This window comes from Rhipicephalus microplus, chromosome X (genome assembly GCF_043290135.1).
Source record: "Rhipicephalus microplus isolate Deutch F79 chromosome X, USDA_Rmic, whole genome shotgun sequence".
Classification (NCBI taxonomy): domain Eukaryota; kingdom Metazoa; phylum Arthropoda; class Arachnida; order Ixodida; family Ixodidae; genus Rhipicephalus; species Rhipicephalus microplus.
In genome coordinates, this window is record NC_134710.1 from 439426188 (window position 1) to 439441711 (window position 15524).

The 15524-nt window shown below is 44.2% G+C and overlaps 1 protein-coding gene and 1 long non-coding RNA gene across 6 annotated transcripts in view; one reads left to right on the forward strand and one right to left on the reverse strand.

The window, feature by feature from the left end:
• Positions 1-15524, forward strand: part of LOC119160896 (uncharacterized) — a 493888-nt gene that overhangs the window by 446805 nt on the left and 31559 nt on the right. The gene's annotated exons all lie outside the window — the stretch shown is intronic.
• Positions 871-15524, reverse strand: part of LOC142776601 (uncharacterized) — a 34949-nt gene continuing 20295 nt past the window's right edge. The window contains exon 2 of the long non-coding RNA XR_012887662.1: positions 871-12083. This is a non-coding gene — a long non-coding RNA (uncharacterized LOC142776601). The remainder of the gene's footprint in view (positions 12084-15524) is intronic.

The window sequence follows — 15524 nt, forward strand, 5'->3', positions numbered from 1 at the left end:
AAAACGCAACAGACAAAAAAGAACTAGCTAGCTTTCAAGGTTGAATAATAAGCGCAATGTATTCGACGTAAAAGGGTATAACACAAAGAGACTTGAACATTCTCTACTTGATAAAGGAGGCGTAAAAGTGGTGAAGAGTAAACTAGGGAGGCATAAAAAGCACGGATATATATACTAAGGGGCAAGAAGGACAAAGTAACTAATAATACTGTTAGGGTTGTTAAAATTGAGGAGGCGTTTCACAGAGATCTCTACAGTAACTGGAACAACCCCTACCATAATCTAAGAAGTAGCGTTACCCCAGATGGTATCCCACCAGTAATAACAAAAGCATTCAGGAAAGCTTTGAAGAGAATGCAAAGTGGTAAAACCTACTTGTGATGATTGCGTAACATGATACCTGCTGAAATAATGAGGACAGATTGTGTTAGAAAAATATTCACGCTGTTCATGAAATGTGTCCTGATGAGAAGCGTACCAAAATCTTCTGAGAATGCTAACACAGTCTTAATTCATGAGAAAGGAAACGACAAGAACTTGATAAAATGCAGGCCAGTCAGCTTGCTCTTCGAAGTATACAAGTTATTTACGAAGGTAATTTCTAACAAAATTAAGATTACCCTAATGTTCAATCAACTAAACGATAAAGCACGCATTGACCACATTCATATTATCAATCAAGTGACGGAGAAGTGTCCATAATACACCCAACCACTATGCATACTCTTCATTGTTTACGGGAAGGTATTTCTTTCCGTGGGTATATCAGCAGTCATGCAGGCAATGCGATTCGAGTGTGTCGATGAAGCATATAGCAAAAAGTCTACAGCAGATTGACTGCCACCATAGGGTTCCATAAAGAAAGCGACATTCATTTCAATCATTTTCATTTTATTATACTGTCAGCCCCATTTGGGCTATAACAGGGGTGGAAAAAACCAATATACATACAAAAATAGGTACTTCCTCTACAACTTCTATCATACATAACAATAAATGACAAGAAATAGCCAAAGCACTCTGCTCTTGAGGAGATAATACCAATACAGAAGGGTGTATTATATATGGATACAATCTCATCAATGGTACTTACCGCCTGCTTACACAAGGATTTCCGAGGCCTTAAATGGCAAAAGTTAGGAGAAACAAGGTATCGGTGAGTACCTTCGTAACTAGCACGTCGTCCATGACTTTGAATTACTGAGTAACTGATGTGACGAATGGCACTTTATGATTACTGAGGTAGAAAAGGAGAGCAAAAAGGTAGGTTTTAGAATTATTCTGCAGAAAACGAAAGTATTGTGCAACAACCTCGCAAGAGAAAAGCGCTTCGATATAGGTGGAAGATCACTTGAAGTTTTAAAACAGTACGTCTACTTAGGTCAGGTGGTAACCGCCGAGTGAAGCCACGAGCTTGAAGTAACTAGGACAACAAGATTGTGGTGGAGAACAATCGGTAAGCATTCTCAAATTATCAAGGGTAGTATGCCACAATCCCTCAAAATGAAAGTGATGAAAGACTATGATGTCGCTAACGCTCGCTTGTGCTCTGAAACACTCTGCTTTATTGTGGTCTCTTAGGGTGACACCCATCTTTTCTTTTCACTACTCGCACCATCGTCTTCATCATAAGCGGAACCCTCTTTGTAATCCTTCAGGTATCTGCTTCATAAGTAAGTACCAGTAAGAAGCAGCAGTTGTGTACCTTGCTGTTGATCGATAGGGACAATCTACCGCTCATGAATTGAGAAACCTTGTCGATTGTGCTTCGCCCCGTTTTTATTCTTTTAGTTACTTGAATCTCGTGGTTCGGCTACATGGTTACTACCTATTTATTGTAGACATACTACTTTCTAACCAGCTGTGCACTGCTAGCTATCACAAAGCACTGTGCTCACCGAGATTGCGGAACAATACCTTAGTTTTCTGCTGCATAAATTTAGGACCTACCTATCTGCTCTCCTTGTACTATCAGGTAATCATAAATTGTACTTCGTCCACTAAATTTCATCGGCGAACCGCAGGTCACTAAAGTACTCTCTATTAACACGTACCTCTAAGTTTTCCATTCTCGGCCTCGTAAAGCTTCATCTAAGCACGCGGTAAATACCCTCAAGGAGAATGGAAAATGACTTAGACGCCAACTTAAAGTTTTGCAGGAACCCGACATTTCAAAACCGACTTGGTTCCTTCCTGAGGGGTGACTGCAGAACTACGTAGCAGCGCCGTCTTCAAAGCACTCGCGAGGCGGATAATGACGCCTATCGGTCTCTGTCGTCTTGCCGTGGGCGTAGAACATGTGTATACACTGGGGGAATGGCTTCGAGAGAGTGGTTGATGTTATGTGCTGTGGTGTGTACGTGCCACGACACGAGTAGTAACCTTCTCCTGCAGTTCGGCTCGCTTTCAAGGATGGCCGTTGCTTCAGAATTTATCCGGTGATCCAACGTCTCAGCATGTTCGGCGACTGCGCTGCGCTCTTTGTAGAGCTTCCACGCATTGTTGGCGTGTTGCTTCAGTCGTTCCAAAAGGTTTTTCGTCTCACCGATGTACGAAGAAAGGCACTCGACGCACAAGATTTTGTAAACGACACCGGGAGTCCTGTCCATTGTTGGGCGGTCTTTCAGGCGGGGGAGGAGGTGGCCCAGCGTACACGGAGGCACGTGCATGATGCGAACCTCCTCCTTCTTGAAGATCCGCGCCTACATCTCGCTGGTTCCCTAAACGTATGGGACCGGTACGCGTCTCGGAGGGCAGCCAAGCTAATTGGGGTTTTCTTATCTTCTGTTGCTCTGCGTGAGGTGTGGCGACTTGAATGAAGGTTTTGGGTATCCGTATTTTTGAGGTGCGCAATTACGTGGGCCTTTTCTTTCTTTCGATCCGTGTCACTGGAGCATAAGTTCTTAGCTATCTTGTGTAGTGTAGTTACAACCGAGGTTTTGTGGCCGGAGGGGTGGGAATAATCAAATTGTAGGTAGCAGCCAGTGTGCATTGGCTTCCTCGGAACGGATAAGTCCAGGCTGTTGTGCTTTCTTACCACCTGGACGCAGAGAAAGGGCAGGCAGTGGTCGCTTTCACGCTCGGTAGTGAATTGTATGGCTTGGTGCATCTAATTTAAGTGCTGTCTTGAGTTCTAGACGTCTTCATGACGCAGAAGCAATCGTCCATATAACGAAAAAAAAAGCTTGGGTCGCGCCGAGAAGGAGCGGACTGCTTTCTCTTCTGGGTACTCCATGGTCAGGTTTTCCATCGTGACGGAGTTGGAAGCGCCCATCGCGGTTCCACTTTTCTGCCTGAAAATAGTTCCTTTGTAGGGGAAGTAGACACTGGATAGGCAGAACTCCAGTAGACGGCAGAGCTTGTCAACCACCAAAGGAGTCCTTTCACTCAGGCTTGTGTCCCCCCTCAAGCGCAGAACGGCCAGAGGAGACAGCAAAGGGCACTGTCACATTGGTGAACAATGAAACGACGTCAAACGAGACCAGGCTCTCGTCATCGTCGATGCTGACATCTGAAGCTAGCTGCATGAAGTGGCTGGAGTCATGAACATGAGTTGGTGTCTTCCGGGTTAGTGGGGCAATGATTCGGTGTAGAAAGTTCGGAAGGGCTGAGCATGGCGGGGAAGTCAAGTCTACAGTCGGTCGGAGGGGGACGTCAGGCTTGCGAATTTTCGGCAGTCCCTAGAAACTCGGTGCGGATTCATTACGGCAGATTAATCACAGGGAAAGTGTTCTGAGACCCGGGTAATGCTTGAAAATATCCGCGAGTAGCTTGTTCATCTGTGCCTGGGTTGTCTTAGTTTGGTCCTTTACGAGGTGAGTGTAGGCGGTCCCTTCTGAAAGAGCTGAACTCTTTCGATCGTGAGTCCCCACTGTCTGGCACGACCATCGCATTGCCCTTGTCGGCTGGCAAGATGACAATGCTCCGATCTCTCAGTCGCCTAAAATATGTACTGGTCCCATAAGTTCAGGGAACCAGTGAGAACTTGGCGCGGATCTTCAAGAAAGAGGGGGTTCACATCACGCACGTGCCTCAGTGTACGTTGGACCACCTCATCCCCCACCCGAAAGATCGGCCAACAAAGGACAGGAATCCCGGTGTCGTTAACAAAAATCCGTGCACCAAGTGCCCTCCTTCAAATATCGGCGAGACGAAAAACCTACCGGAAATACTGAAGCACCAAGCCTATGATGTACGGAAGCTCTACAAACAGCGCAGTGCAGTCGCCGAACATGCTGAGACGTTGGATCATCGGATAAATTTCGAAACAGTGACCATCCTTGAAAGCGAGCCGAACTGGAGTAGAAGGTTTCTACTCGAGTCATGGCACATACAGGGGACAACCCATAACATCAACCGCCCTCTCAGAGCCTTTCCCCCAGTGTATACACAAGGACTGCGCTCCACGGCGAAACGAGAGAGCGAGAGGGGGGTCATTATCCGCCCCGCAAGTGCTTTGAAGACGCCGCTGCTAGGTAGTCCTGCAGTGACCCTGGAGGAAGGAACAAAGTCGGTTTCGAAACGTTGAGTTTCTCCAAAACTTTTGGTTGGAGTCTAATTCATCTCTCAGTTACATACCCAACCAGACAGACTTCTGTCGAATGTTTACATTCTAGTCAATCAGCCAAGACTTCGGACACGACACCAGGAAGGTCGTCAAGCGCTACATACGCATTAAGGAAGGCATCTCAGTCTCGAAGACTCATCTCGACTTCAGCCGCACCTGCAAAAAACGAAATGTCATTGCTCAAATCCTGTGCCTCAAACGACCTGTCTTGACCCATGAAGGCTTGAAAGTCGTCACGAGAGCCGGACAACGAGTGATGAACGCCCGTCTTCATGAAATAATGGCTCTTTACAGAAAAAAAATTGGAGCTGTTCTTCGCCAAGCGTCAACTTGAGCACCACATCCCTGAGTTGATATCTGCGGTCGACGCGTTCATGGGCTCCGTTTCGGCATCGACGGCAAAAAAAAGCAATGGACCGCTCAGGAAAACAAACTCTCCTACATGTTAGACCGGAGTTCCCCCAGGAGCATCCCGAATTTCAGGTTTTTCACCAATCTTTCATCTCGTTTACTCACTGCTCCGAAAACTTCTCTTCTGTAAAAGGGACACGGCTATAACATGTCAGCGAGGCCCCGTTTACTGAACCTTGTCGCACCTGTAGAGGAAGCCGTCTAGAGCGTGAGGCCGGGCACCTGAGAAGAAATTAGGCTGAAATCAATTAGGAACTTTTCAAAATTACCGTTACAAAGGAAAAGAACTGGACCACAGAGGAGAACCAGGCACTTCGCGAACTCCGATGGGATGGCAGCATTGTCATCTTGCCCACCGACAAGGGCAATTCGACGGATGTGTTGGCCAGCGGGGACTACGATCAGAAGATGTTAGCCCTTTTAGAAGAGACGCATACACGCAGCTAGTAATAGACCCAACGAAGCAAACCCAGAGCCAGCTAAACAAGCTACTTGCGGAAATTTTAAAGCATTACCCGGATCTCAGAACAATTTGCCTGCGACTAATCTACCGTAACAGATCCACACCGAGTTTCTAAGAACTACTGAAAATGCGCAAGCCTCACACCCCCCTCCAATCAATTATAGACTTCACTTCCTCCCCATGCCGAGCCGTTTCAAATTCTTTAGACCGTATCTTCGCCCCGCCCCCCAAGCCCGGAAATCACCAACTCATGTCCGTGACTCCAGCCACTTCGTAATGCTAGCGTCAGATGTAAACATCGACGATGATGAGAGCTTAGTCTTATTTCATTTCTTTTTATTGTTCACCAATGTGCCAGTGCCTTTAGCTGACTCCTCTGCCCGTTCTGCGTTTGAGGGGAACGAAAGCCTGAGTGAAATGACTCCTTAGGTGGTTGATAGCTCGGTCATTCACTGAAGGTCTGTCGGTCCAGACCGTACTTCTCCTACAAAGGAACTACTTTCAGGCAGAACAGTGCAACTATGATGGGAGCTTCCATCTCCGTCAAGAAGGAAAACCTGACCATGGAGTACATAGAAGAAAAAGCACTCAGCTCCTTCTCGCAGTAACCCAAGCTTTTTTCCGTTATTTGAAGGATTGCATTTGCGTCATGAAGGCGTCTGAAGTTGAAAACTTCATACAGCAGCTAAATTTTGTGCACCCAAGCATACAATTCACGACCAAGGGTGAAAACGACCGCTGCCTGCCCTTTCTCGACGTCCAGGTGGCAAGAAAGCGCAATGACCTGGAGTTCCCCATTCCTAGGAAGCCAACACACACTGGCCGCTACCTTGAATTTGATTCTTCCCACTCCGCCTGCCACAAGGCCTCTGTTGTGACCACGCTACTCCAGAGAGGTAAGAGCTTATGCTCCAATGAGACGGAGCGATAGAAAGAAGAGGCCTGCGTAAAGGCGGACCTAAGAAAAAGCGGATATACCGAAACATTCATTCGAGCTGTCACCCGCCACGCAGAGCAACAGAGGACACGAAAACCCCAGCCCACCGTAATTGGCAGCCCCCCGAAACGCGTACCAGTCCCATATGTTCAGGGAACCAGCGAGATGTTGATGCGTATCTTCAAGAAGGAGGAGGTTCGCATCACGCACGTGCCTTGGTGTACGTTGGGCCACCTCCTCCTTTGCCCGAAAGACCGGCCAACAATGGAGAGGACTCCCAATGTCGTTTAAAAAATTCTGTTCTCCTAGTGCCCCTTTTTTGTATATCGGCGAGACAAAAAACCTACTGGAACGACTGAAGCACAACGCCAACGATGTGTCTAAGCTCTACAGAGAGCTCCGCACAGTGCCCGAACATGCTGAGCCGTTGGATCACCGGGTAAATTTCGAAGCAACGACCATCCTTGAAAGCGAAACGAACTGGAGGAGAAAGTTTCAATTCGAGTCGTGGCACATACAAAAGACAGCCTATAACATCAACCGCTCTCTCGGAGCTCTTCTTCTAGTGTATACGCATGGAGTGCGCTCCACAGCGAAAGGAGAGAGCGAGAGGGGGATCATTATCCACCACGCGAGTGCTTTGAAGACGCTGCTGGTAGGTAGTCCTGCAGTCTATTTACAGGATTTCTGCTGGCATCAAAGTGAATTCAAAAGCAGGAGTGGGTAACATATAAATATAGCACACTGAACATTTTCACAATATATTACGCACATAGAATGCCACGGACACAGAGGTTTTAACGCGGTAAAAAGAAAAATATACAGTGCATGACATGCAATTGCGCATAGCATAATACCTATATAATTGCGTACTAACATCACTTGTGTACTAACAACGCAACGTCACAAAACAAAAAGTACAAATATGGCAGGAAGACATGCTATAAGTTTTTTAGCTCCGATAAGAATGACGCCACTGTCACCGCCTCCACAATCCCACCAGGGAGGCGATTACACTCGCGTACAGTTCGTGGGAAGAAAGAGCCCATGTAGAAGTTCGTTCTGCAAGAAAATTCTTGTAATTTTTTTGAGTGATCCGCCCTCGTGGGTCGTCACACAACTTTTTCTATATGCGCACTTGAATCAATGCCAAGCTTATCGTGGTAGAGCAGATACATATATTTTAGTCTTTCGCGATATCGCCGCAAATGTAAAGCTTCCAAGTTCGCTGTCTGAAGCAAAGCAGTGGCTGACGTGAGGCGATTGTATGAGCGAAAGATAAATCGAGCAGATTTTCTTTGTAGGCTTTCTAGTTTATCAATATTTTTCTTTGTGTATGGGTCCCAGACCGTGCAGGCATATTCCAAAAGGGGACGAATGTAGGTTTTATATGCAATAGTTTTATTTCTTGCGTTGACTGTCGTAACGATCTTCTAAGATATCCAAGCTTTTTCATGGCGTTCTTTTCTAGAAAAGTGATATGTTCATTCCACCGGAGGTCTGAAGTGATTATTAAACCTAAGTATTTATAACAATTTACAGCACTAAGACAGCAACCATTTATTGATTACTGGAAAGTAAGTTGTGCCTTCTTTTTTGAAATTGTCATTGAGACGGTTTTTGTAGTATTGATGCTCATCTGCCATTTTCCACACCAAATATGTAGTTTGTCCCGGGCACTACTTAATAATGCCTGGTCGGCGGGTGTGTTTACTTCCTGATAAAGGATGCAATCGTCTGCGAACAGTTTGATTTTGACTGGTATATTGTTTACGATATCATTCATATAAACTAAAAAGAATAATGGCCCAAGAACCGACCCTTGGGGAATGCCTGATTGCACGGGCGCCGGGCGTGAACACGAGCCGCCAACTGATACACATTGACTCCTATAGCCGATAAGTGTGACTCTATTCATGAGAGAAGTGAGTTGTTTTGTAATATGGGTCTTGGTTTTAACAAAAGCTTATGGTGCGAGACGCGATCAAATGCCTTCTGGAAGTCCAAAAAATTACATTGACTTGACTCTGTATATTTAAGGCTGAGGCAAACTCATGTATCGTCTCAAGGAGTTGGGTAACCGTCGACATTCTCTTACGGAAACCATGTTGGCGGCAATCAATCAATTTATTTTGTTGCAGAAAGTTTGACAAGTGCGTAAAAATAATATGTTCTAGCAATTTTGAGCAGGTACACAGTAAAGATACTGGTCTGTATGACGTAATTAGTGAAGGATTTACCGCCTTAGGGATCGGGACAACCTTCGCGCGCTTACAATATCTCGGGAGTTCTGCAGTGGACAATGTTTATTTTAATATATTAGATAAATAACTTGAACACCATTCTGCATACCTTACTAGAAATGCGTTCGGTGTGCAATAAATTCCTGGTGATTTCTTTAGGTTGATTTTAGGCAGCAGTGATAAGACACCCTCTTCAGTTATCATTAAGCCAGAAATTTTAGGTACGTCCTCGGAAATCGCAAAATTTGGTTGTTTCCCATCGTCATTTGTGTAGACTGAACAGAAGAAGTTGTTCAACAATGACGCAATGAGTGATTCATCACTAACCAAATCTCCATTAATGAGGATTTTATATGTCCGTTGCTTCCTAGGTGACAAGCGTCGCCAGAACTTCGCAAGAGTGGAAAGCAAGAAGTTTTTGAAAGATATGTTGAAAAAGTAGTCTTTTGTCTTCTTTATGATTTCATTTAACTGCAAACGCTTATTAGAAAATTTTGATACATAAGAAGATGACGGGTTCTGGCGTAGTTTTTTGCGCATCTTCTTTAGTTTGCTTCCCGCTCGCACTACTTCCCTCGTCGTCCAAGGGCGAGCAGATTGCGTTCTGATAATCTATGAGGGTACATGACTTGATTTATTTATTTATTTATTTATTTATTTAGTACCCACAGCGCCAAAGGCATTACAGTGGGGGAGGGGTTTACAGTCAGTCTGGACAGTTCAATATTTTGTCATATATAAAGCGTGGAAAACGGTAATAGCAACAACAACAGCTACAGCAGATCGACAACATAAGTTATTCACAGCAGTATGCAGTATATGTGAGAAACAAGAACACTACAAGGTTGAGTCACTTCAACAGGAAAAATAAGTGATTTGATATCGGAGTATAGCCACAATTCCCTTCTGCATACAGTGTGAGGACAAAAGAAAGAAGAACAAAAGATAAGAACAGTAATACATACAGTACGTCCTAAAAAGATCAAAGAAACAATCATTTCAGCAGGGCAAAAAACACCTCATTCGAAACTACGTTGACGATGTCAGCAGGTAACCTATTCCAATCGTGGATTGTTTTTGGAAAGAAAGATTTCTTAAAAAGTTCCGTGCGGCATAGAACCTCTCTTACTTTTCGCTCATGGTCCACGCGTTGGGACCTATAGTTAGGCGGTATTATATATATGTCTCTCTGTATGTTAATCGTACCATAGTAAATGGAATGAAAAAGCTTCAGGCGCAGCTTTCTGCGTCGTTCTAGCAGGGTATCCCATTTGAGTTCTTCCTTAGTTCTTGTTGCACTGAAATTAATTGTGTATTGACGGGACACGTACCTCGCACCAAGATTCTGAACTCTTTCAAGTTTAATAACGTCGCGCGCCGTCGTAGGGTCCCACACTACACAAGCGTACTCGAGGACGGACCTCACGTACGTCTTGTAGAGTAGCTCACGTGTGGACTGACTGAATGCACCAGAGTTCCTGCGAATGAAGCCCAGCATTTTTCCCGCCTTTCCAGTTACGTAGTTAACCTGCTTCTGCCACGATAATTCTGGGGTATACCAAACACCTAAGTATTTAAATTGAGACGCATTTCATAACAAGATTCTTGAAGAAACCCCACAAACCTTCGACAGAGCAACTACTGGATTCATACATGTCACTGAAATCAGAAAACGATATATCTAACATGTCAAGAACGGCGACGTCATCAGCACGAGTGAAATTTGGCACTACGCGTTTTTCCTTCACTTCTTTTCTTACGTGGAGTGGAATGCTCAAAGATAAAAATTGATGGTCGGATACACCGTCATAGACGCACAAAGCAGGATTTCGACGAAGGATTCTGTCACTCACAAGAAAAAGATCCAAAATAGATTGTGCGTTACTTTGAACACGGGTGGGTTGCTTTACTAACTGTGTCAAGTCATGAAAAAGTACAACGTCGACCAAGGGCTCAGCAGCACTGGAAAGCGGTTCCGGGAAATCCGCGTTTCAATTAACTTGAGGAATGTTAAATTCGCCAGCTAACAATATATTACAAGTGCTTGTGTTGCATGAACGAAGAAAATCATTAATACCATCAAAAAAACGCCTTGCGGCATGCGGAGGGCGGTAAAATGCATCCACAACCAGGTTCATTTCCTCAAGGTGTATTTTAATGATGACACCTTCAATACCGTCTCTATCGGAAAGCCTAGTCACATCGAGGTAGTTTTTAAACAGGACGGCCACACCACCACCACGCGATGGTCTGCCTTTCTTATAAATGCCACATCCTGGGGGCACTATTTCGTCATCCTAATATCTGAATGTAGCCAGGTTTCTGTTATTACAATAAGATGGGGTGCAAGCGCTATTGTGATAATTTCCAGGTCATCAAGTTTATTAATGATGCTGCGGGCGTTACACTGAATGCAGCGAAGTAAATTGCCTGATTGTGCTTCGGTTCACTGCTAAGATTCTTTAACGACATTACCTGGAAGTGGCACTCGTTCGTTGCGGTCTGCATCCCAAACGAACAAAACACCGTTAACTCGGATTTTGTCATAGACTAATTTCTTCTTTTATGTCGTGTAGCTTCAGAGAAGTCCTCAGAAATCGAGAAACCTGACCTCTTTAGTTTGGAGCAATTTTTAAGCACAGCAACCTTGTCATGGTAATCAATAAGCTTTAGAATTATAGCACGAGGCTTACGTAGTTGTTTGCGCCCAATTCTGTGAATTGTTTCCGCAGACGAAACTTGAATTTCCAGGATATCGGTAAACACACCCTTTCACACACTTTCGCTGAGTTCACCGAAACTTTCATTATTCGTTTCCGGTATACCGAGGACAATCAAGTTGTTCCGCCTATTTCTATCTTCAAAATCAGCTAGCTTGCTTTCCAAGCTCACGACCGTTTTTTCCAACATATACGCCATTGTTTTCACCTCATTTACAGCCGTAGCAACTTCTTCCACTTTTTTTACCTTCAGCTCAATGCCATGCAGCCTTTTTCGAATGCTTTTCTGGCCATCCAAAACCTCGGAAAGCAACTTTTGAACGTCACGACCAGGATTCAGCTCGACGTCGCCACAAAACAAGAACAAAAAGAGAAGCATTTCGCGTGCACCAGAACATATTCTGCTTAAGCTACATGGGCATGTCAGCTGGACAAAGAAAGGGTCCTCACACTTGACAGGTGAAACATCATCACTAACCTGCATGAAGAAAATAAAGGGATTTGACATGATGTAGACGCGAGGCCAGCCGACATACCCACTGAAGAAGCTCGATGGATGCCGTGAATTTATATCTCCGTCCGGTGACGTCGATGTAGCCGCACGTGGCACTTTCCATCCTTCCCAGCACCGCTTGTAGTGCACTGGTTGTCCTGCGCAGTCTTCAAAATTTTCCAGGGTTTCAGCGAGGACGAATGTGCAATGCGCCTCTCGGACCGTCACCGTCGACCCCAAGACGAGAAGCTGCATGAAGAAAATAAACGGATTTGACATGATGTCGACGCGAGGTCCGCCGATATGCCACCACTAAGGAAGAAACCAAGTCGGTTTGAAGCTTCGGATTTCTTCAAAACTTTCATTTGGAGTCTAAATCATCTCCCAGTCTCATAACCAACCAGACAGACTTCTGTGAAATGTCTACATTCAAGCCTTAAGGAGATTGTATACTCTTGTCTCACACCGTTTTTTATTGCTATTTCGTAGGCTTCTTTGTGGAGCACTATTGTGGCACTTGATCCGCTATATATTTTTTCCAGGATGTTTATGTATACTTCTTCGACGACCTCATTCTGCAGTTTCTGCGTGACTGCTGATACCTCTACTTAATCAAATGTCTTCTCTGAGACCTACGTATAGTGGTTCGGCGTATTTTGAGCATTTCTTTATCACCAGGTTGATAATATGATTTTAGGTTTTTATTGAGCAGCCTGTATAAAATACGGCTTGATCCCTTAGTTAACTGAACTCTAGTGTTGCCTTAACTCTATTAGCTAATGTTTCTGTAAATAGTTTTAGAAAAGTATTAAAATCGGCCTGTAAACTTTGAAGTCAATGACGTACATTTCTATCGATTAAGATGTTAGCAAGCTTTCAAGATTCTGGTACCAACCTCGTCAGTGGACACTTCGTAAACAGCATAGCCAGGTTTCTGACACAATTTGTACTTCGTCTTTCAGCGGATCTTCTGTTACCTGATCCTCTCCAGCAGCTTTGAATCTTTGCAATTTCTTGAAGGCTTTCCTGACTTCTTCTGGCATTATTGGTGGGATTTATTCTGGAGTAGCGTTACTTCCTACAATATGGTCATGGTTGTCCCGGCTACTGAACTGATCTCTGCAACACTCCTGTTTACTTTAATTTCGCAGCAATCTTAGTGGTTACTTTGTTTTCCTGGCTCCTTAGTGCATACATCTGTTTCCTTCTTTTGTCTATCCCAAATTTTTTCTTAACCGCTTTGACTCATTCTCCGTTGATTAGAGCATGTTAAATTCTTTTTATGTGTTTTACATCGGATACCTCATGATAACTAATAAACTTTAAAAAGCTCTACTTGCTCTATTTAGTCTGTTATGTTTTCGGCGTTCGTGCTTTCGTGTTTTTCAATGACGTTCATTGTCTCTTGGGAAAGCTTGCTAGTGTCCTAACTACCGAATTCCACGGCGCACTCTATAATGATACTTGGCAGCTTATCATTCATTGCGTCAAAGTTAAAGCTAGTTTCTCGGTAAGAACCAAGTATCTGTTCTGACACAACACTCTGAATTCCTGTACTTTACCTCTCAGTGCTAACTCATTGATTAGCTATTTTATATAAAAGTTTCTGTCGTTCCTTTTTCAAGTCTAGGTGAATTCGAGACTTTACCTTGTCACTACTACGTAATTTGTCAAGCGCTTTCACATGATGTACGATCCCTCCTAGGTGTACACACACAATATTCTATTGCGTTGTTACTTTCGCCATCAGGAACCCTTCATATCTTCTTAAGGTTCACTCGTTTTCGGTTGAAAGTATTGAAGACCCGTAAATTATTTCGTTCTGTGGATTCTTCCAACCCTTGTCTAGCATTTCTAGTCCTGATGCCATAATACCCTATTACCTGGTGTCCAGCATTCTTCTTTCCTACCTTGGCATTGAAGTCGCACGTCACTATAGCATATTGCGCTTCTACATTACTCACTGCCAATTCGACGTCTTCATAGAAGCTCTACATTATTATGTCATCGTGGCTGATTGTAGGCGCGTACATTGCTTGTAGCTAGAGGTAATGCGATGCAACATTCTTAAAAAATCACTTCTAAGGTCAGTGCGCCCCTGTCCTAGACGCTCCACCCTTCTTTCATGTTAACACACAAAACGGCGCTTTATTCGAATTTCGGCACCCATCACGGTTGTCTTGTGGTTATGAAGCTCGAGGGCGGACCAACAGGCCGCATGATCAAATCGTCGCCGTGGCGACCGCATTTTAGATACAGGCGAAGGAAAAGGCTCGAGACTTGTATACTTAGATCTAGCTAGTTGTTGAAGACCTCTAGATAGTCAAAATTTCCAAAATCATTCAGTACGGCATTTCTCATAACCTTGTAGTGTTTTTTAACGATAAACTTGATTGCGTAATAAAATATTAGGGAGTTTTAGAATACCGTTTACAAGCGCTGCGCGCGTTGCGGGCGCCATAAGAGCTTTAGAACAGTGTTTGCCCTGCTGCGAACCGCAGCGCACGATCGTAGCGACACCGTAGCCTCGAAACCAGCGTTGCGGGTCACATGCGGGCCGCTATCACCACACGAAATTTCGGATTTTCTGCGTGTAATCCACGAACGCGAACCCCGACTCGCGTTACGACGCATGAGCAGTTGCAGCGACCGCACTGCAAGGGCTCATGGTGCGCTATTCTAAAACTCTCTATTAGCACCTTTGGACAAACCTCTATGGTAATTGATGAGTTTGTGTGTGCGTTTCACGAAATACACGTCAGTTTTTTGCTTGCCTATTGCTGACTGATTTTTTGTATGTACAACAGCAAAGAATTTTTAGCTTACTTGCGGCCGTAAAAGCTACTTGTGCGCTGCATCTACTGTATTCTCACATATTTTAGCCGGTAAAACGCTTAATCAATGCAAGGAATACCTGTTACATGTGTTGTAATTTTCGTATAGCTGTCTGGAACCGTGCTCGGATAAAAAAACTGACTTCTTTAAGATTCTGTTATAGATTGAAGTGCAAGGGAATAGCACACAAGAAAAGAAGATAACTCTACGAGGGCTCAATCAAGGATTTTATTAGGTTACGTTTCCTTAAACCTGCAGCAACAGTGGCCATTGCAACGTGATGATAAGGATACTCCTGAAAGACACGTAAACTGTTCGTTAAAGTTTGCACTCATTTTGTGCTCGCAGAAAATCATGAGGGAGACTAAGGCCATAAGATTACCATACCTTTTTTTTACAACTTGAGTCTATACAGCCCTGACATTATTTGCGAAGCATTTTTTTCAATCTTGAGACATTTGCAGCGTTTGCTTTCGTATCTCTCTATCTGTCTATCTAGCCGACAACGTCTCGGTGCTGTTGTGACCACCCCCATAACTTTGGTCAACAAAAATAATATATAAGGGTAAGATCTTTTAAAAACTTTGACTCCCTCTCACTCTACCCTAGAGACGTGTGGCACATACGCGTGGCTCCTTATGTGCCACTGTTATGGAGGTATATGTGCCACAGGTAAGTAACATTTTACATCTACCAAGGAATGGCGAAAAAAGACATAGATCATTTTAACACCTCAGAATAAAAAAAGTGGACATTGGCAGTGTTGACCGCACGAATGCAAAGAAAAATTGTCATGGTTCCAGCAGGAATCGAACCCCAGCAATCTGCGCGGCAATGAAGCATTCTACCACAGAG